Below are 22,710 nucleotides of genomic sequence, written 5' to 3'. Positions count from 1 at the left end.
CTTCCATGAAATACTCCCCGTTACAGTCTAAACTATCTTAGACTTCCAGTACTTGGGTGTTGTCATAGGAAGCCCTGTGATTTGGTTTGCGCAACAGGGAAATTTGATACAAGGGGATTCAGGGTGTGAATTAGCTTTCTCTTGATTTGTCTGTGGACCTAATGTCTCCCAGTGGGAGAGATGTATGAATGTGGGTGGTGATTTGTTGTTGTTGCCATCATATGCATAAAACTCCCTAAGATTTCCTTTGTTTTTCTACTCCTTTCTTGATGATTCTTCTCAGATGATTTTCTTCATAGATGATTGTGGAGCTCCTGTAGTACTTAGGCAGAGGTGGAATGCTTTACATGCTTTTATCCTTTTTGAAGTTTATAAGATTAGCTCTACAAAACATGCATTGGAAATACTAGATTGTGTCGTCATATGGAACACCTGGTTGTCTTGGAGTTGAAGTTTGATCAGTATGGTTATATGAGGCTTTTAGAAGTACATTTAGAAGTACATGATGAGAGGATTTGTTAGAGAAGAGTGAATGGAGTTTGGGAAACTGAAATGTTAAAATATTTTAAAGAAAATACTCAAGAAAAGGATGTTTTTTTAAAGGTTAGATATACATATACAGAATAGTCAGATTAATCTTTCTTGGTGTACAGGTCTGTGAATGTTCATGAACTTATTAACCCTGTAATTACAAGCAGTAATAATATTTGCATCATCCCCAAGAGAACCATTTTGTTTTTTATCATCAACAGGGTAGAATTTGTTTGTGCATCCTCAGTATTTCACATTCCTAGTTCTTTTTCCTTTTGTAATACCAATATAATAGATTTAATGGTCTATCTTTGTAGTCTTAATTTGCATTGCCTTAATGACTAATGATAAGTGTCTTTTAATGCATGTTTTTTTTAAGATTCAACTTATTTTACAGAGATCACAAGTAGCCAGAGAGGCAGGCAGAGACAGATAGGGGGAAAGAGTCTCCCCACTGAGTGGAGAACCCTAGGTGGGGCTCAATCCCGGAACCCTAGGATCATGACCTGAGCCGAAGGCAGAGGCTTTAACGCACTGAGCCACACAGGCACCCCATCCTTTCATGTGTTTTTATGCAAGTCACCCATCTATCTCTGGGGAAATGCCTTCAGATATATTTTTTTGCCCATTGCATTTATTACTCAGCTTTCATACAGGTTTTCATATATTCCAAATAACAGTTTATTAGATACATATTTTGCATATTTTCTCTCCTAGTCCTTGGCTTTTCATTTTCTTCGTGGTGTCTTTCAATGGGAGAGGGAATTTGAGGAAGGTGGTCAAAAGGCACAAATGCCAAGTTAGAAATAAGTACTAAGGATGAAATGTACAGCATCATGACCATGAGTCTGTTGTATTATGTATAGGAAAGTTGTTAAAGGAGTACATTCTGAGAGTTCTTACCCAAGGAGAACTTTTTTCCTTTTTATTGTATTTAGAGAAGATGATGGCTGTTCCAAACTTGTGGTAATCATTTTATGACATATGTAAATCAAATTTTCATGCTGTTCCCCTTAAACTTTTATAGTGGTATGTGTCAATTATTTCTCAAACCTGGGGAAATGCCCTCTTTCAGAAAATAGAGATTTTTAATTTTTTGAAACTCAATATATGTATTTTTTACTTTTGCAGGTTATGCTTTTTATGTTTTGCTTTTTGAAGATTTTGCTTATTTGACAGAGATCACAAGTAGGCTGGGAGGCAGGCAGAGAGAGGGGTGTGTGAGGAAGCAGACTCCCTGCTAAGCAGAGAGCCCGATGTGGGGCTCCATCCCAGGACCCTGGGATGAGGACCTGAGCTAAGGGCAGAGGCTCTAGCCCACTGAGCCACCCAGGCACCCCTGCTTTTTATGTTTTATCCAAGGAATCTTTGCATAGACATGGTCCTAAAGATTTTCCTTTATTTTTTCTCAGAAGTTTTATAAGAACTTTAGTTTTACAATTAGGTATTTAATCCATTCTAATATATGGATAAGAATATGGATTGAGGTTCTTAATTTTTATGTATGGACATCCCACCTTTTTCTGTACCAGTTATTGAAGACTCTCTTTTCTCTAAAGAGTTAAATTGGTATCTTTGTTCAAAATCAAATGATCCTATGTATGCGTGTATATGTATCTGAACTTTGTGTTTTTGCCAATACCACACCATCTTCATTACTATTAGCAGTCATCATAAACCATGAAATCCAGTAACATCAGTCCCTCAGCTGGGTACTACGTTTTCAGAATTTTATAAAATTACTTTCTTACTCATTTAGAGTCTATGAGGTCCTCTTTTTTTATCCTCATTTCTGTGAAATTTGGCGAGATTGTGACTGGATTGCATTGACTCTGAAGCTAGCACTGTCCAGTAGCAATAAGAACTTCTTGTAATGAGGGGGATGTTTCCCATCTACACTGTCCAGTATGGCAGTGACGGACAACATGTGACTTGAGCACTTGAAAAGTGATTAGTGAAATTGAGGAAACGAATTCTAAATTTTATGTGATTTTAATTAAATGCAAATGTAAATAACCATGTTAGTAGCGACTGCTGTGTTGTGTATCATAACTACAGGTCATTTTGGGGAAAATTGATTTTAACATTAATAAGTTTTCTCACCTACAAGCATGGTATATCTCTTACTCAGTTAAGTCTCTGATTCTCTCATCAGTGTTTCGTATATTGTAGCGTACAGATCCCCTACATATCTTTTTACATTTATCCCTGAATAGTTAATGTGTTTTTTATGCTATTAAGTTGTACTTTATGTTTTATTTCCAGTTGTTCGTAATATGTCAATAATATTGTATTTATTTTAGTATTTTCATGTTTCAGGTATGAAAGAACTTTGCACTCCTTGTATAAATTCAATTCTTTATTACTTTTTACCCTTTTTTGTATTGCTGGATTCAATTTTCCAATTTCTTAAGGAGTTTTGGTTCCATATTCTTGAGAGAGCTGGATCGTTCTCTTGTGTTGTCTTTATTTTTGGTGTTCTGATAATGCTGACTTCATAACACTGAGTTGAAAAGAGTGTTCTCTTGGGAAGGAAGAATTGGTGAAGAATTCTTTCTTAAATTTTTGGTAGAATTCACCAAAGAAATTGTCTTGGTGGGGGTATTCTTTTGGTTTTGTTGTTTTAATTGTTGAAGTCTTTAAGTACAAATCAGTTATTTTAAATATATATAGGTCTTCTTACTTCACCTATTCTCATGTAACCTTTGATAATTGGAGAAATTCTTTGAGACATCTCATCTAAGCTGTCACATACACAAATCGTAAGTTTCCATTATCCTTTTAATATCTATAAGACTTGTAATGATGTCTTTTTCTTGATTCTTGGTAGAATTTGCATCTTCTTTTTTTTCTTTGACTTAATTTACTTTTCCGTTTTTAAAACCTTTGGAAAGACAATCTTTTAAACTAATAGAAAAATACGAAGTAATACTCATTCCCTAAATTTAAGAAATGTTAACTCTTTTGTGCATTTGATTTGGATAGTTATTTTTTTAAATTAAGATTTTATTTATTTATTTGCCAGAGAGAGAGAGAGAGAGAGAGCGAGAGCGAGCACAGGCAGGCAGAGTGGCAGCAGAGGCAGAGGGAGAAGCAGGCTCCCCACCGAGCAAGGCGCCTGATGTGGGACTCGATCCCAGGACGCTGGGATCATGACCTGAGCCAAAGGCAGCCGCTTAACCAGCTGGGCCACCCAGGCGTCCCTGATTTGGATAGTTTTGATTAAAATATTCAAACACTGAACAATTTGCAGGAATTGAAACAGTGAGCACGTCTTATTTTCTCCCTCAGTGCCTTTCCGAACCACCATTACTGAAGGAGATCTATATCATTCCTTTGCATATTTCTGTATTTTTTGGTACATATTTGTATGAATTCATCATCTGTATAAACCTTTTTTCTAGTTGGAAAATCTGTCTAAATGGTGTACTTTATGTATCTTTTTGCACCTTGAGTTTTTTGTTTTTGTTGTTGTTGTTGTTTGACTTAGCTTTGTGTGACATACAACCATGTTGATACTGAATCTAGCATGCATAAACAGAATTCCAATTTTCTTGTAGAATGCCAACAGTTTGGGGTTATCAGGTTTCAGGTCTAGAAAAGAGAGTGGAAAATGGGAGGGTCGTAAATGGAATTCGAATCTTTTACTGTACATTTTCCTTATCCAGAAGTATAAACTTCTTTTGGTATGTTTGTTATCTGTTTGAAATTCTTCTGTTTGTTAACTGTGTTGGAATGTTAAGAAAGTATAATCTTCTGGACATTGTTCCCAGAGTTATAATTTGAACTTTGGTGTTCCTTTCATTTAGTGCCTTTATACACTTTTCTTATGTTTTCTGTCTTTTGTCTTGTTACCTGTAATTTCAGGGTGCAAAAGGACCAGAGTATGTGCCCGTCTTGATTTTCTTTCTTTTATGAGTTTCAGGTAATGTAAGGATATTACAGTTTTCAGATGGCTCCTTTACTGTTGCTTTTTACTTTGAAATGGGAAGGAAAGCTTCTCCACCTTTACTCTCTGTCTTCCTTTTTCTGGCAGCTGTCCATTGCATGTTTAGACTTGCTGGGTGCCATCAGTAGGTCACCAGGTGGAAAGGGGATAGCTTTGCATGCTTTATGTGGAGTTAAGAGACAAATCGGGCTCCCAAAAGATTTCCACTCACCAGATATCCTATCAGATGGGAGTTGAAGGTGTCAAGGTGCTAAGAACCTAGGTTGGTGATTTGAACTGACTTGGTAAACGTGGAATTAATAATAAAGTGTATGCCTTTGTGTGTGTCCTACAATCTCGAAGGCATGGCTTCATCTGTACCATACCTTTCTGATTGAAGAGATTGTTCCAGGGTTTTTGGTTAAAAATTTAAATCCACCTCTAGAGATTGTATTTTGCAGCTCAATGTAGAAGTTTTCAGTGCTGAATTTCTTTCCTGTGTTTGTTCTCTGGTGTAAAGAATCAATAGCTAATGATTGTTTGAAATCACTTTTCTTTGGTCTGCTGTGTGGAGGGTTTATACCCCATAAAAAAGATTCATATATTGCAAGACTTAAAACGTGATGCAGCCTCAGAATATGTGAGCTACCAGTATTCTGTAGAGGTAGCAGTGCAAATATGCTATGTTGAAATTAATTTAACTTGAAAAAAATTTTATTTTGAAATACTTGTAGATTTATATGCAGTTATAAGAAATACTAGAGACATCTCACATCTCCTATAACCTTTATCCTGTTTTTCCTGGTGACAATGTCTTGAATGACTGTAGGAAACAGTAACACATCCAGAAACTTGACACCGACACAATCCAGACTTTATTTAAATTCCCAAGTTTTACTTAGACCTATCTGTGACGTTGTCAGGTAGAGGAAGTAAGAAAGAAAGACAGTGTATGCGTAATTAGTTGTAGGTAATGTTACCATACATGTAGTTTGTAATGCCACCATCACAGTGAAGATGCAGAGGAAGTCCGTCACAAGAATCCCTACAGTCCAGTCCTCTGCTCCCAGCCTCTTCGGCAACCACTCATCTGGACTCTCTCCAGTGATGTTGTCATTTCAAGAAGGTTTTGTAGATGGAATCCTATATATGTTACCCATTAAGAGTGGATTTTTTTTCACTTAATCATAATTTATTTAAGGTGAATTCAAATTATGTGTTTTACTAGTTATCCCTTTTTACTCTTCAGTTGGTATTCCATGCTGTGGACATACTGTGGCTATAATATCCACCCATTGTAGGGTATTTGAGTTGTTTTCAGTTTTGGGCTATGATCACATAAAGCTGCTAGAAACCCTTACGTAAAGGTTTTGGTGTGAAAATAGGTTTTTCTTTCTTTAGAATAAATGCCCAAGAGTATACTTACTGAGCAATGTATTGACTGTGTTTTTTTTTTTTTTGACCATGTAGATGAGAATGAAATACCTGCTGTTAGACATTGCTAAACAATACACCTTAAATGGAAAACTGTCTTGTTAAGTTGCTTTTAATTCTATTACAGTTGGTGTTTGAAAATACAATCTTTGGCCTTTGGTAACTGTGAGAATTTGTTGAAAACTAAATTAGCTTCTACTAAAAATTTTGGAGGGTTGGGTTTTCACTTATAACAGCATTTTTTAAAATATTATAATACAAAATTTACCTGTCAAACAATTTAGCGCGTTTATACATGTGTCCATTAAACAGATATTTGTGGAGAGAGGGAGAGAGAATCCTGAAGCAGACTCCCCACTCACGATGAAGTCCAGTGCCGGACTGGATGCCAGGACCCTGAGATCGGGACCTCAGCTGAAACCAAGAGCTGACCGCACATACCGTTTGGTTTAAATGGTAAAGATGTTTGTTAATTCCCAAGATACCCATTGAAGGGCAAAGGTCAAAATGGCTTCAGATTGCCTTAGAGATCCAGGCTCCCTCTGCTACTTCTTGTTTCCCTAAGGCTGGTTCCTCACAGTTGGCAGAAGACTTCACTGGTAATTTGGGCTTCAGCTCCTGGCTTAGAACACTAAAACTTTGGTTCCTTGTAGCGTACACCAGGGAGAGTTTAGGCTACCATAGCATTTTCCAGGTTGTGTAGATCAGAGTTCAGGCTACTGCACCATTTTCTACGTTGTAGCTATTATGTTTATTGGTTCCTGGTTTTCCCACTGCGACCTGCCTAAGGGATGTGAAGGAGTGGTACCTATTACAGAGCTGGGGGAAAGGCTTAGGAAGTCATTCAAGTGAGTTTTAGGAAACAATCTTGGAGCTCTTTTCCCATAGACCTAGAACTTGTGGTTGAGCAGAATTGTCTGACTGGCTCTTGCCAGTGAGTTTGCTGAGGGAATAAATGGTGGCAGGTCTTCTAGGTGAGGTATGAGGTGAGGTGCTGTGCTCTGTAGGGTCCTGGGAAGGGAGTTAGGCACCTGAGCAAATAAAGAGAAGAAACAGCCACTGGCAAGGGGTGGAACGGTGAGGGGTGTACGTGAGCACCAAGACAGATGGCTGAGTCTGCTGAGGTTTGTAATGGTGCACGAAATGCGCCTCTGCTGACCTTTGGAGGTAGCTGATTGTCCTCCTTGACCTGCTTCCTGAGAACTGGGCCCGAACCTATTGACCTCCCCTTACCTGCCTCGTTTCTTTCCCTCTCGGTCTGCAGTAAGCATCAGCTACTGGCATGAACCTTCCATCCAGCATTTTATAAGACTGTCTAAGGAGAAGGCCTCCAGGATGAACAGAGGCAAGTGACTCCCTCCCTCCCAATGTCCCCTCATCAGCCCAGAAGCCTGAGGTTTTAGGGGTTCATTCTTCAAAAGAGAGAGTTCCAGTGTTCACTCTCTCCGGTGGCATATGAAAGTGCTCATTTCCCAACATCCTCACCAACACAGGGAACTTTTCATTGTGGTTCATCTGTTATGCGAAAAATGTGATCTTACAGTATATTTATGGTATTGTATTCCTCTTATTTGGGGGCTGAAATTAAGGATCATTTTTATATGCTTAAAAACCATTTCTAGTATCTTTTACAGTGAACTGTCCAAGTAAGGAATCACCTTTTTGGCCATATTAAAGTGATAATAACACTTTTAGGCTCTGCAAGTCCTTTCTATCAAGGAAGGCAATGAAAAGATTTGAGATGGGAGGGTGACTCATTCTCGATCAGATGGAGAAATTAGCCAAATGACCCAAAGTCCTTGGGCATGCAGGGAATCCAGGCCAAAAAGATAGAGCCTCTGGGTCGATTTTGTAAGAAATGCAAAGAAAGTTTAAAGTGACAGTAAGGACAAGGACCTTCCTTTGAGCTGAGGGTGAACCCAGGCTTTAGGAAGATGGAACCAGGCCTACCTAAGAGGCCTGAAGCCTCCATTCGGGACTCCTGAGGCAGCTTTCGGGGCTGCCCCTTGGAGCCCTGGGGACCTGGGTGCCCTGAGGCAGCGAGTCAGCAGCCTGCCTGCCTTCTCTCTCTGCATGGGCTGGCATGTCCAGAGTGCTTCCCAAGTAGGGTGTGGTGAGCATATTTTCAGTTTTTGTTTCAACATCCAGTCTGTTGTGGATGATACTGTATAACATACAACAAAAATGATTTCCTAGAAATAAAATGCAAGATAACCTGTAAACTACAAGCTCAAATGATTTATTAAGAGAATCAATATACACAGAACTCCTATATCACATTGCAGTACATTTCTAAATGCTGCTGAGGTTTTGTTCTTAAGATAGTTACACTTTAAGCAACAGGGCTGTAGAACACAGATTCTATCTTCCTTTCCCCCTTTTATTCGCCATCTCCTTTACCCAAGCCCCTCACCCTGGAGCTGAATAAGTCCATTTTGGGGGCAATGTTTGCTCGTGCCTTCCTCTTCTGCAGTCAGTCTGTGAGGTCAGTTTATAAGCATAGAGAGTTTTACCCACACAGGTTGGAGATGAAGGGAACATGGTAAGAAATACAGCTTTATTTTATTTCATTTTGCTTGGACATTTATCTGCCCCATATTCTGACCGCAAAATATTATATCACCTTGATCTCGCATGTTGATGTTTAGCTGAGTCCTCAGTAGTTTGCACCTGGGCACGAAATCATATTTCGAAGAGGAACATTAAGATCTGATGTTTTGATGTAAAACACTTGTCTTTCCTGTGTAAAATCATGGGACATTTTATGGTAATCTTTAAAGATTTCATTTATTTATTTATTGGAGAGGGAGAGCATGAGTGGGAGAGCCAGAGGGAGAGGGAAAAACAGGCTGTCAGCAGAGCAGGGAGCAGATCCTGACCTGAGCCAAAGGCAGATGCTTTACCAACCGAGCCACCCAGGTGGCCCAAGGGACATTTTTATTTCTAAGATCTTTATTTCCACCATTAAATCATTAAATATATTGTAGTTACTTTGGTTCCAGCAGGTTTAAGTTAAAAAGAAGAGAATGTGAAAGTCTTGATTTCTCCCATGAGTGCACAGGAAAATCCCTGACCCCAAAGAAGAGCAGCCGAATCCCCATAGGCTCTTCTCCCAGGGCGGGCTCTGCAGGGATTTTCTGATCGCACTGAGCGATAACTTGTCTCTGTGTCTCTGTCTCAGGATATTTTGCTCGAGTCTATGGCGTCAGTCAGCTGGTAAGGGCATTTCTGCAGAAGACAGAATGTCATGGTCAAATTCTAAATCTTGGGACTGGGATGGAGACCACCTTCTGGAGATTAAAGGTAAGTGAACATTTGCCCTCTTCTTTCATTTGTGAATGTGGCCGCCTGGTTCAAAATGTTGAAAATATATTAGGAGGTGACTGCCTGTCTCCCATGCCTGTCCCCAGCTACTTGCGCCTGCTGCCGCCGTCAGCCACGTACTTGATGTCACCGGGGCCCCGGTGAAGGATGGGTGCCTGGCTTCTCATCCTTTGCTGTTATCAACAGGGCTCCTGATAAAAACCCTTTTCGACGTGTCCTCTGCATGAGTGGAAGACCCTGCCAGTGGGACTGTGAGCGCTAGACCCCCGTGTCTGCTGTATTCACAATCACGAAGATTTTATTGTCAGCGTGACAGTGTCTTCAGTGCAGTTTAGAGATGTGCAAGGCTGGTGATAGTGATATGTACAAAGGCCTTTCATAGCTGCTCCCTGATTTCATTCCTCACCTGCTCAGTTAACGATCAAGAACAGTTTTAACTTCCCTCACAGGAAATGAGACGGGTCTGGTTAGTGGCAGAAGCAGGACCGAATAGACTGCAGGTCCCACAAGTCCAGGTTGCTCCTGTGTTTCTCGGTACAGAGCCTTGTGCTTGCTCAGGGAGGTCTTTTTGGTCCATCAGTCAGTGGTGCCTGTACCTCAGTGGCCATCGTGTGGCGGAAGGAGCTGGATCAGAATGCGGGGGCAGATCGTGTGCAGTAGGAACAGATGCCACTGGAGAAATGCCTCCTCTCAGCCCCACGTCCTTTCAAATTGGTCCCGAGGTTTGTTTTCTCCTTCGTGTCATATAGTTGGGTTGATCAGGAATACATCTGACATTTTCATTTTTGGTCCAGGTACACTGAGTCTTAGGTACCCCTTCCAAGGATAAGGTTATCTGCCAGTAGTAAGGACGGCAAATAGCACAGGGTAGGACAGATTTAGTGGAGGTCTTTTGGATCGGTCCAAAGGGTTTTTTAAAAAACTCAAGTCCCCTTGAAATAAAAGAATGTCTGTTCCAACCATCTTCATGTTCATTCCCTGCTAGAGGGTAAAACTACTTGATACTTGCCACTTGACAATGGCAAGGTCTCCAGTATCTTGTAGGTCTTCCTTAGCATAGGAAAGTTCTTTTGAAACCCTTCCCTCTCCTTACCTCCCCCACCTTTCAAGGGTGTATCAGTTCCCCCCCCCCCAACACTGATGCCACTCTTTCTGTGCACGGATCCTGTCCCTGTGCTTTAATAAAACCACTGTTTTGCACCAAAGAGGTCTCAAGAACTCTTTCTCGACATCGGCTCTGGACCTCACCCCACCAAACATCACCTACATTCCAAAACTCTAGGACTGCTCCCCTGTCTACCTGCCATTTGGCATTATTTCTATCTTTTCCTACAAATGATGGCAAAGGAGGCACTGCTAGGCTTTAGGGGACAGGCATCAACTCTGGAACAGGGTCAGTGCACACTAAGATCATGGAGTGGAGTAGCAACCAAATTAAACACAAAACAAAGCCACTAAGCGAAAAGTTATGGGGGAGGGACCTGCAAACCCTCAATTGCAAGTTTAGAAAATGAGAGGGGAAGGAAAAGCATTTTGGTACACACACACCAGAACTGTCACATGTGCTTTGGCCAAACCTCACTCCCCATTTGACCCAGTCCTTGGGGGAAAAAACAAAAGAGCAATAGCTGTGGAAGACTCACACTTTGGTATCTCATCCAGAATAAACAGTCAGTAGGTCCAGTACAGCCTGCAGCCCTAAGGACCTTGAAAGCTGTGCCCCAGAAAACTGGGCATATGACCATCACCTCCAGGAGCTCTCAAAACCACCAGTGAGTGATTCCTATTCCAACAGCCAGATGGTCTACAAACCCTGGTGTCTGCTGTCATTTCATAGTGGATAATGTTTCCTGTCAGGCGTTAAAGCAGAAACCAAAGAAACTTGGAGAGGAGCTGCATCCAAACCCAGAGGGAGAAAGGATTTTTTAAAAGGTCTTTAAAAAAATAAAAAGAAAAATAAACCTAAAATTCGGCTCAAAGCGTTTCCACAGTTCTTTCCTCCCAGGGGCCTGGGTTTGGAGGCAGCAGCACCTCTACGGTCCCTCCATGGATAGCAGGAAGTCCGGAGGCAGATCCTATGGGCCGGACCTCCAATTAATTCTTTCCTGCAATTAGGCACTTGGAAGCTGAGGATCTGCAGAGGTAGGGTGCCCCCGAAATGCAGAGAACACCTCCCCCAGAGCACAGCGTCCACGGGGCCTCAGGCACATCAGTGCCCAGAGTTTTTGCCCAGGGCAAACCCTGGTGTGGGGGGCAGGGGAAGGCTCAGGTGCAGTCCCCCCAGGGCGATGCTGGGCATGGCCAGGACAGAGGGCGGTGGACATCCCCTGCAGGGGGCGTCTTGGAAAGGCCAATCCACCAAGTAGTTCTTCCCAGACTCTGGCACTGGCCCAAGCTGGCCTCCAGTCTGTGGCTTGGCGCAGACCCAGACCAGGACCCCTTGTGCCTGGTGCGTGGTGGTGGCAGGGGACGTGAGCATGCCACCAGGAGAGCCTCCAGCCCTCCCGTTCCCGCTCCTGACCTCACCTGGCACAATCCAGGCCCGAATGGGCGTATTTACAGGCCAGGGTCTGGTTGGCCAGCTGCTTCACGCAGCAGAATTGCTTCTTCATCGTGGCGATGGGGTGGGCAGCGGGGCTCCCGCGGGACAGCTGCCAGCGCGGTTCCTAACCCTATCCCCTGGACTAGCATCAGTCAGGACTGGCAAGGGGGGTGGAATCAGGCCTCTGCTGCTGCACACCTGCCACTCTGTGCAGGCGGAGGACCCGCAGACCAGGCGTGTCCACCATTCTGCCCTAATGCCTGCCTGGTCTAGGCGCACAGCTGCGGGAGGTGATAGAGGCGCAGCGTGGGCAGTGGCCAGTGAACCGCCTAGAGCAAATTATCACCAAGCTGTCCCTGCAGAACTGATGGGGCAAGGAGGGACAGAGCACTCTGGAGCCACTGGAGGCTGGAAATACACAAAGTCTCCATGAGGGCCATTCTCTGTGCGGATAGAGACCTCTGTGAAGTGCTCTGAGGATCCTCTCTCCTAGCTGGATGGATGTGTGTGACCCTGTAATTTACACCAGAATGAAAAATGTACTATTGGGTGGAAAGACCATACCACAGGACTTTGTGTATTGTGATCCCACTTAGGGGGGTAGTAGAGGGCCATGTGCATTTTCTGGGGGCAAGCACCTGGGTGCAGTCAGTCGGGATCATGCACTAGGGGCACACCCTGGACAAGCACCAAGGAGGACAAGGGGTCCAGGCCTGGGTGGGAAGTTGTGGGGATGAGCTGTGGGGACAGGGACCCGGACCAGTGGCCAGGGGGCCTTGGCTGTTTGGAGCTACCTGACCAGGAGAGGTGCGCGGGAGTGAGCGGCAGGAGGTGGGGTGGGGGGGCAGAGGGGTAGTGAAGGGGCATGCAGGCATTGCCTGAAAATGTCTCTATGCTTAGGCACAAGGGAGCCCTGGAGAGGGGGGTGGGGGAGGGGCATGCAGGTGTTGCCCAGAAAGGTCTGTATGCTTAGGCATACCTGAGCTCACAGGAGGGGTCGGGGGAGGGGCATGCAGGTGTTGCCTGGAAACACCTGTAGGCTTTTGATTCTTAGCCTTGCACAGCTTGGGGTTCTAGGACACTTGGCAGGGTAGTCTGACTGGGCTGAATGCTTTTGTACCGCGGACCAGTACAGTTGTATGACCGTCAGATGTTCTCCTGGTCTGGTAGGCTGGGCTCTGGCCTAGGCCATTCCCTAGGGGCCTTGGACAGCAGCCAGACCTCTTTGACCAGGGACATCGATATTAAGAGACATGTGCTGGGGAAAGGGACTTTCCCTGGGGATGCCAGGGATTTGGCTGATGTCATCTCAACCCAGACACAGATTAGTAGACTCCTCCATGAGATTGAAACATTGGAGGCTGAAGTGACTCATTGGAAAAAGTTGTGCCAGTGTTCTACCCAGGGACCAAATACCATCAACACAGAAAGACTGTGGAAACTGAAGAGTCACATCAGGGATCTAGAGCAGCGGTGGAAGCGGGAGCTGGACAAACATCAGCTGGAGGTGGCGGGGTTGCAAAACACCCACTGGTGGAAGCTAGCAGACCTCCCTGACCGGCACCACCAACAACTTAGAGACTATCAACGGATGGATCGGCTCTCCAAAGAGGAGACTGGGAAACTCACTCAAATTATCCAGCAAAAGGATTTGGAAATTCAGGATCTTTCTAGGAAAATCTCTGTGGCTTCTCACTGCCAGAATGCGCACATGGAACAGCTTCAGCGCCAATTGCAAGAGTGTACTTTGAAAAGCGAACAGGTCTTGGTGGTCCTAAATGAGAAGACGAGGGAGAATAGCTATCTGAAAAGGAACTATCACAGAATGACCAATCGACTTGCTGCCAAAGAAGCAGAACTCCAGAAGATGCAAGGGGAAAATCAAAAACTGTCCACTAGAATAGAAAGCAGTGACATAGAGGTGTTTAGAGAAATGATTCGGAATTTGTCACACATTATTCGAGAAAAAGACCTGGAAGTGGATGCGTTAAGTCAAAAATGCCAGACTTTAATGACAATCCTGCAGACACCCAGCACTGGTCATGCGATTGGAGGAGTTTCTATTGATCAGTTCCAGCAGCTTCTACAGGAATGGGACACATTAAGACAGCGGGTGATGATCATGGAGGAGTGGAAAGAGCAGGTGCTGACCACGGTCCAAAATATGAAGCGTGAATCACCCCAGCTTCAGAGAGATCTGCGACAACTCCAGGCATGGGCTTGCACCAACAGCGAGGTTTTGAAACCACAGACGACATCTCTTGACCAGATCCACACTTACCAAGGACATGAAATACACTTACAAGAGCTAGAGAAGGAACTGGCACAACTTCAGCTCCGCATCGGGGAGCTCTGCAATGCCAAGGACCTCCTTTTAGGGAACCTTGACGCGATTTTCCTCCCTCCCTCCAGCGACACTGCAGAGGCAGCCGACTCTCTGAAGGCCGTGAAATCTGACCGAGTGAGTGAGTCTTCTCAGGTGCTCCGAGAGGAGGTAGAAGAGCTCAGAAAATCAGGGCAAGGAAAAGATAAAAAGATTCAAACCCTCCAGGAAATCAGCAGAGATGGATTGCTTCAGGGGCTGCTACGGGGGAAGGAGAAGGGAAGCCACAGAAACAGAGCGATTCCGATTCCCACATGGAGCAGCAGAAGGAGAAACAGGCTGTTCTACAAGATTTCCCTCAGGCTCAGGAGCTCCGAATCCCAGCAAAAAGTGAGGAACTGCTTTCTTTACAGGAGAAGCTCAGGGGCCAACTGAGTGAGAATGAGCTGCTGAGGCAGGCATTCACCAGACTGAAGGAGAGGATAGGAGATTTTGAAATGGATGTGTGTCGGCGGAACGAGGAAAATGCAAAGATGGTGGAAACATGTAGAGAAAAGGACATGGAAAATCAGGCCTTGCAAGAGACAAATCGGCTGCTTTCAAAGATGTGGAGGGAGGAGGAATCCCAGCCTGCTGTGATGAAAGAGAAGGCACTTGCTCTGGAGCAACTGCTGCGAGAGAAAGAACAGGGCGAGAGCGGGGAATTGAACCGGCATATGGACGCCGTTCAGTCAAAGCAGGAAAAGGCAGTTGTGGGTCAACAGGAGAGAGATGATGTCGTGTTGGCACAGAAACAGAAACGGAAACCTGTGACCACCAGAAGGAGGGTCACCAGTTACATGAGAGAGATTGCACCTAACCCAGGAGCTGGAGAGAGAATGGCACCTCGCTGCAGAAGCCCAAGATTCTCGTTGCCCGGAACGTTTGGCTTCAGAAGACCAAGTGGCTCAGCTAAGAGAGGAAGTGACGGTCCTGCAGGAAAACTCGTTTTGTCTTCCGCTGCCATGGAAAAGGGCAAGTATGGAGCCAGTCTGCAGGTTGAGTTGCTGCGGGAGCAATTGCACGTGGTCACCCAGCAGAAGAGGAAGCTGCGCTCCGGCTTGCCGCCTCCCAGGAAGAGGGAAGGCACTATGATCGAAGGCTAGCGAACCTCAAGCTGGAACACGCTGAATGGATGGAAAAGGCAGACACCCTAGAAGGAAAACTGAAGTCGTTACAGGGACGATGGCATCAAACAAATGCCGACTTGGAGGTGAAGGAGGACCAACTCTAAGAGTTCAAGAAACAGAATGAGGTCCAGCAGGAAATACTGGAGGACACACAGAAGAAACTCTTGACCTTAGTAAGTAAGGCTGAAGGAATGGTGGACAAAACCCTCCTAAGGAGACTCTTCGTGGGATCTCTCCAGGCAGCTGATGCGGAACGGCAAGAAGCGTTGAGGTTGATGGCAAGCACACTGGGGATCCAAGAAGACCAGCTGCGGCAGCTGCGTGGTCAAGAGCCCACGGGTGTGCCCAGGGGGTGACTGGGGAGCCTGGATCCAGAAGCGCCCCCAATGCACCAGGGAAGCCAAATCACCAAGCTGTGGCCAATCATTCTTTTTCAGGACTTTTTGTCCAGTTTCTAGAAGCGGAATCTCATTCAGCTTTTCCATCGCCAAACTCCTCTGCTCATGACATGAAACCCCCAGATTCAGGAGGAAGGGGACAACTGCCTAAGAAACAAGGCCCACCACGACTGAATGCTACCCTGGGATCCACACCCGGAAAAAAAGATGACAAGCCCAGAACCACAGCTGTGTCTCTTATTAACCCACCTGGACCGGAAATGGATGGGTCGGAGCACCTTCTTCTAAATGTTATCTCTGATTCTTTACCCAGATACACGCCCTATGTACTGTATCCTGCCAAGAAGGTTGGAATGGCAGCCAAAGACCTCTCAAAGAAATAGATGATTGTCAAGCCAGAGATGAGACCACGCTTTGAAGATCCAAAGTCACTCTGTGTGTCTACCTTAACCCCAAATGTCCTTTATCAAAATGTAAACTATTTGCAGTTCTGCTTTCAGCTTAATAAACATAGTATTTTATGACTTAACAAAAAAAGGGGTCATTTAAAGACTGCAGAAGTATTTGCCAAAGTGAAAACAGTGGTGACTTCTTTTTCTTTTTTTTAAGATTTTCTTTCTTTCTTTCTTTCTTTCTTTCTTTCTTTCTTTCTTTCTTTCTTTCTTTCTTATTTCTTGACAGAAATTGGGAGCACACAAGCAAGGGGAGAAGCAGAGGGAGAGAGAGAAGTAGATTCTCCACTGGGCAGGGGAAGCTGTGACCTGATCCTTGGACCCTGGGATCATGACCAGAGTCAAAGGCAGACGGTTAACAGACTGAGCCACCCAGATATCAGAACAGTGGTGACTATGTTAGGACAGTAGACACTGCTGGGCTTGGGGGCTGTGGTCAAAGGATTCTTCCAATAATGTCTGTAATGCTTTTAGGTTTTCACAAGGGTCAGGTGTCTTTGTATATCTGATCTAGGGAACACATCAACTCGTTTTAGTCTTCCAAATTTATCAAATACACGAGTACACACACACAGAGAGACTCTGTTTCCAGGAGTGCCCAGTGCATGGCCAGCAACTGCTGCTTTTATGGTCTATAACCCAGGGCCAAGGAGGGCTGTTTCTTGCATTGGGATCCCATGGACAATTGACAGATAGCATGGGTGGTCCAGGGACTCCAGGAAGGAGAGAGGAGGCTTCTGAAGCCTTTTCTCCTGGGCAATAACAGGTGAATTTTTAAAAACGAGTTTATTTATGTAGTTAAGAGAGAGCTCTGGCTGGAAGAGGGGGTGGAAGGGTGAGGGAGAAGCAGGCTCCCCACAAAGCAGGGAACCCCCCTGCCAGGCTTGATGTCAGGATCCTGAGATCAGGACCTGAAACTAAGGCAGATGCTTCACCAACTGAGCCACCCCATCACCCTCAACAGGTCATTTTTACTTGCCTTTTGTTGAGGGGAGACCCTCCTGCCTTCATTGTGAGCACATGGACAAGTAACAGCCTAAATGGGCTTCTGTAAAATTTATAAACAAGGAATATGTTGCCTCAGAACCCAAAAAGTACTGAAAGATGTTGGACTTCTATGTCCTTTTTTTCTTTTTTAAAGATTTAATTTGTTAGTTGATAGAGCACGAGAGAGAGAGAGAGAAGAATAGAAGGGGCTGGCAGGGGCAGAGGGAGAGGGAGAAGCATGCTTCCCGCTGATCAGGGAGCCTGATGCAGGGCTTGTTGCAGGACCCTGAGATCAGGACCTGAGCTGAAGGCAGACACTTAACTGACAGAGCCACCCAGGAACCCCCGCATTTGTAGGTCCTTAACAAGTTTGCCAAATAAATTTCCTCACAGTAGGATGTCTTTTTTTTTTAAAGATTTTATTTATTTACTTGTCATAGAGAGAGAAGCGAGAGCAAACACAGGCAGACAGAGTGGCAGGCAGAGGCAGAGGGAGAAGCAGGCTCCCTGCCAAGCAAGGAGCCCAACGTGGGACTCAATCCCAGGACGCTGGGATCATGACCTGAGCCGAAGGCAGCCGCTCAACCAACTGAGCCACCCAGGCGTCCCACAGTAGGATGTCTTAAATGTGATGTCACACCTATGTTCCGCGAGAAAGATGGGTGTAGTAAGTTCCTACCCACAAAGGTTGCCTATGATAGCAGAGCGGTTTGGATGCCCTTTGTATAACAAGGTATATCATGTGTCCTTCAAGGTTGAGGCACACATGCCTGTGAGGATGTTAAAATAGGCACTGATCAGAACATCTTGGCCAAATCTATCATAGCGAAGTATTCACCATATTTAAATTGGTTGGGCTCCCTCATTTTTTAAAAATTTAAAAAAAATTTTATTTATTTATTTTGACATAGATCACAATTAGGCAGAGAGGCAGGCGGGGGTGTTGGGGAAGCTGGCTCCCCCCTGAGCAGAGAGCCCAATGTGGGCCCGATCCCAGGACCCTGAGACCATGACCAGAGTTGAAGGCAGAGGCTTTAACCCACTGAGCCACCCAGGTGCCCCATCCCTCATGGTTTTTTAAATGACTTTATTTCTTTATTTTAAAGAGAGAGCAAGAGAGAGAGAGATAGAAAAGGAGCAGGGGTAGGGGGTGGTGGTGGGAAGGGAAGGGCAGAGGCAGAGAAAATCCCAAGTGGACTCCACCCCGAGCATGTAGCTGGACATGGGACCCAATCCTATGACTCTGAGATCATGACCTGAGCCAAAAGCTTAACCCAACGAGCCCCCCAGGTGTCTCAGATGTTTTAAGGGGACTGGGGTTTATTTTAATCAGGTATGGTAAGACAGGCAGATATACAAGTAACTCTCACAACGGAAGAAGTGTTTTTGGACTCACAGATCCCATGAAAGGAGGTGCTGGGAGCATGGAGGGCCGCCCCGGGAGCACCAGGCTTGGTCAGGAGAAAGAGGAAGTGAAGGGACAATAGGGGGAAGACCCTTTATCATGGATTCCGTGCGAAGGGGCAGGGGAATCCGGGTAAGTACGTTTAAGACTGCCTAGTTTGTGTCATCTCAGTGGGTTCTGGGACACAGTGGTTTCTGGAGTAGTCTGTCCTTACCCCTGGGGTGATCAGGGCAGGGCATAGTGGCCCAGAGTGTAAGAGTTTCTTACAAGAGGTGGTTGGGGTTAAAGCCTCTGATTTGGTTGCTTTACCTGTGAAAGGTTTGCTGGCAGGCAAGCTGCTGACCATCTCTAGGAATTCAGTAAGCCTGCCAAGGACAGTCCCTCTGAAGTCAGAAGGCCTGAGATGTCAGAGCATTAAATACAGAGGATAGAAAATATGGTTATTATATTTGCTATAAACAGGATTTGAGCCCTCGTAGTAAGTCCATTAAGGTTAGGCAACCAGTGCCTCCTAGCAACATTAGAGTTCATTCAGAACCTATGATGTAGAGGCACAAAAGCCAGTCGGCCTCCTTTTATTTTTGCCAATTAAATTATTTTAGTAAATTTTGGATTTCTTTTTTTTCAAAGATTTTATTTATTTATTGGAGAGAGAGAGAGAGAGAGAGTGCAAGTACGTGCAGGCCCCAGGGGGAGTAGCAGGGAGAGGTAGAGGGAGAAGCAGAGTGACTCCTTGCCCAGCAGGGAGCTTGATATGTGGCTCTATCCCAGGATCCTGGAATCAAGACCCAAGCTAAAGTCATTGACTAACCATGTGAGCCACCCAGGTGCCCCTGTAAATTTTGGATTGACAGTTGGGTCAAATTTTGAACCTATGTTGAATTAGTCGGGGCAGGTGGGGGGTGGGTTCTGCCTCCTGTATTCAGATTTCTCTCTTGCACTCCTCCTATGCTTGGGTCTGTTTCTTCCTGGAAGCAGAAACCCCTGTGGGGTGGGGGAGTGTCTCATTACCCTGCTCCTCTTTCTCGAGTTTTTTTCCCAGAGTGTCTCAAATCAGCATCATCAGCCTTGGATGATGGCAATGGTTGTATGGTTTCAAGTCTCCTGGTGTAAGTCAAGTGGGAATTGATCCCCTCACTGTGCCACAGGGGTCCCCCATATGTTTCTCCCTTAATCCTGAGGATCAGCATCCTGTGCCAAACAGATTAGGCAATGGGGTGGTCAGTGGAAAGGCACAAGACCCACAGCCTAGTTGTTGATGAAGCAAAACCATCTTCTGCTACAGCCCTACCTTCTCTCAGTATAGACTGTTTCCCTTCCCCCCTTTTCCCTCTCTACAGATTTCCTCAGGATAGATTTTCATTTCTAACCACACAAAGCCATGAGATTTTGTTTCTGTCCCCATCTAATCACATGGCGCACATGTTCTGCATGTTTATGGGGAAAGGGAGCCGGTTTGGTCAGTCCACAGATGCCATCCTCTTCTTGTGGGAATTCCAGTCCATATCCCCAGTGTTGGAGTCCACAGCCAGGAAAATCATTCTGTCCGTGGCCAGAGTCAGCGTCAAGCCCCCGAATCACAAGATTAGTCTATCGACGAGCTGGGGAGCAACAACACGACGAGAAAGGCAAGTGTGCTGATGAGGTGTTTGGCACTGGGAGAGAAGTGGAACACCAAATGCCTCCCCCCTCCACTTTTCTGTTTTTGATCAGCTGGTGGGCCCTGTGCTGCCATGGATGTCTACCTGAAAACCTTGAGGGCTCAGGAAGACACATGGTAACAGGGAGAGGAGTGGCAGCTCGGAGTCGGGCAAGGCCACTCCCAATGCCTGAAACACAGTGACTCGGGAGGCTGCCAGGGAGCCATTCTTACATTTCCCTGGGGCCGTGGTCTCCCTCCTTTGCACCCACAACACAGAGGGTCAGCCCCAGGACTGTGCTTGAGGTGCACTGTCCCCCATAGACCTGTACATCAGCCCCAAGCACTGGGCCATCACCCAGTCCCTGGAACTTCAAGCACACCAGTCAGCATGCCCTGCAGTTGCCAACCTCAGGGTTGTGACTAGTAAACTGTTGGAGACCAATGCAGGCCACATAGGTGACACCTCTCCCCCAGATACAGTCAATTCTCATTCATTCTCACCTTTTTGGCAAGGATGGGGTATTATTTTGGAAATGGATGGCGACCTCCATTTGAGAGAATAGAACATGAGTCAACACAACTTGCCAGTGATTGCCAGTTCCCTCCCAGATCGTCATTGTAACCCCTGAAGCCAGTGACTTAGCAAAGCAGCAGGTCAAGCTGACCCCATGTCTTCATTTAATGTGGGGACACCCTGTTTGTGATGCCACTTGTTTGAATCACCTTCTCCTCAGGTCCCTGATTAGGCCTGAGGAGACCTGCTCCAGATGTTTGAGGATCCCCTGATACCTGCTACATGTGATTAACAACAGTTTACTAGTCACATATACTCACACTTCAGGGGAGAGGATACCAAACACGGTGCAGGACTGCACAGAGATTGCACTTGGGAACAGAGAGAAGGAGCAGGGCCTTGGAAGGGCAGACTTGGTTGAAACAAGAGGGCAGGCAAGTCCTGGTTCCCATGGGATGGTATGAGTGGCTTCCTTGAAAAATTCAGTGGGCTTCTAGAGAACTGAACACTGCTCCCCCAAAACCAGTAGGCTCTATGTCTGGTCCCTGTGATGAGAAGGGTGTTTGGTTAAGAGACCTCCGCTGTGATAGGGAGAGGAGAACGTGCATGATGCCATTTGAGTCCCTCCTTGATCTTCAGGTGTCAAGACAGTCCTTATTACAGAATCTTAATTTCAGGCCTTATGCCATAAGAGGGTACGGCAAAGTAATTCTTACCTTATGTAAAGTAAGTTGTTTTCCTCTATGCTAGCAATGAATATGTGGGCTCCACAATCAAACACACATTCACAATTACTCGTACAAAGAAACTACTTCGGGATAAATCTAACAGTGCCTGTCCAGGCATCCCATGCTGAAAGCTATTTAGCACTGATACAGGAAGTCAAAGATATAAATAAATGGAGAAATGCACCATGCTCGTGATTTGGAAGACTAAGCATTGTAAAGATGTCAATTCTCCCCAGACTGATAGAGTTAATGCAGTTCCTATCAAAGTCCTGTCAGCTTTGTTTGTTTTTGTTGAAGTAGACAAAAATATTCCAAAATGTATGTGGAGGGACAAAGGAATTAGAGTAGTTTCAAAAACTATTTTGAAAATAATACTAATGTGTGAACACAGTCTACAGAGTTTCAGAACTTAGTAGTTAAAATAAGGAAGGCTGTGTGCTATTTGCAGGACAGATACATGGAACCGAGCAGAACAGGGGCACCTGGGTGGCTCAGTGGGTTAAAGCCTCTGCCTTTGGCTCAGGTCATGATTTCAGAGTCCTGGGATGGAGCCCCACATTGGGCTCTCCCCTCAGCAGGGAGCCAGCTTCCTCCTCTCTCTCTGCCTGCCTCTCTGCCTACTTGTAATCTCTGTCTGTCAGGTAAATAAATAAAATCTTCAAAAAAAATTTTTTTTAAAAAATGAATAGAGCAGAACAAAGAACCCAGGTATAGTCCCCACAAATAAGCCCAACTGTGTTTTGAAAAGGGCACTAAAGCAACTCCAGTGGGAGAAAACTGGGTTTGTACTCTCTACAGCCTTCTAAAGCTTGTGGAAGTCACAGAGGCCAAACTTAGAAACAGCATCAGCAGAGAAGAATGATGGTGGTGTGACCCAGGCCCTACCAGGTGGGAATGGGGAAGGAGAGAGATTCGACGCCCCGGGTTGTGTGGGCGGGGTCCAAAGAGCTATCTATTGATGCTTTCCAAAGGGCTAGGGAGATGGGAAACTGTCCAATCAGCATGTGGACACAGGCGCCAATGAGGGGGAGGGTTGTTAGGATAGCTGACGGGAGGGGGGGGCGGGGGCGGGTCACCAAAATGCCTCTGCTGAGTGCAGGGCGACCAGCTCCCTTTTTCCAGCTTTCTGTGAGGCTTGCTTCTTGCCTGGCATCTCTGGATCCCTCTTCCTTGCCCCAGAACCTCCAGACCCATGGCCACTGGTCTGAGGACGCTCTTTTTCACCTCCTGTACTTCCTCTTCAAGGCCGATGCAGAGGAAGACAGATTGAGCGGCCCCTGGGAAGATGCTTCTCTGTGCAGAGGTACCTGTGGGGCATGATGTCAGGACCCTG

At 45.5% G+C, this 22,710-nt stretch overlaps 2 long non-coding RNA genes across 2 annotated transcripts in view; both read left to right on the top strand.

Annotated features, from left to right (window-relative positions):
• LOC309857082 overlaps positions 1-16,372 on the top strand; it is a 33,290-nt gene extending 16,918 nt beyond the window's left edge. The window contains exons 2-3 of the long non-coding RNA XR_014307470.1: positions 9,075-9,196; positions 16,331-16,372. This is a non-coding gene — a long non-coding RNA (uncharacterized lncRNA). The remainder of the gene's footprint in view (positions 1-9,074; positions 9,197-16,330) is intronic.
• Positions 1-22,710, top strand: part of LOC309857080 — a 155,748-nt gene that overhangs the window by 18,438 nt on the left and 114,600 nt on the right. The window lies entirely within an intron of this gene.

Source organism: Mustela nivalis (assembly GCF_964662115.1).
Source record: "Mustela nivalis genome assembly, contig: HAP1_SCAFFOLD_330, whole genome shotgun sequence".
NCBI lineage: Eukaryota > Metazoa > Chordata > Mammalia > Carnivora > Mustelidae > Mustela > Mustela nivalis.
Note: the sequence above shows the minus strand (reverse complement) of the source record. Positions and strands in the feature narration are given on the sequence as shown.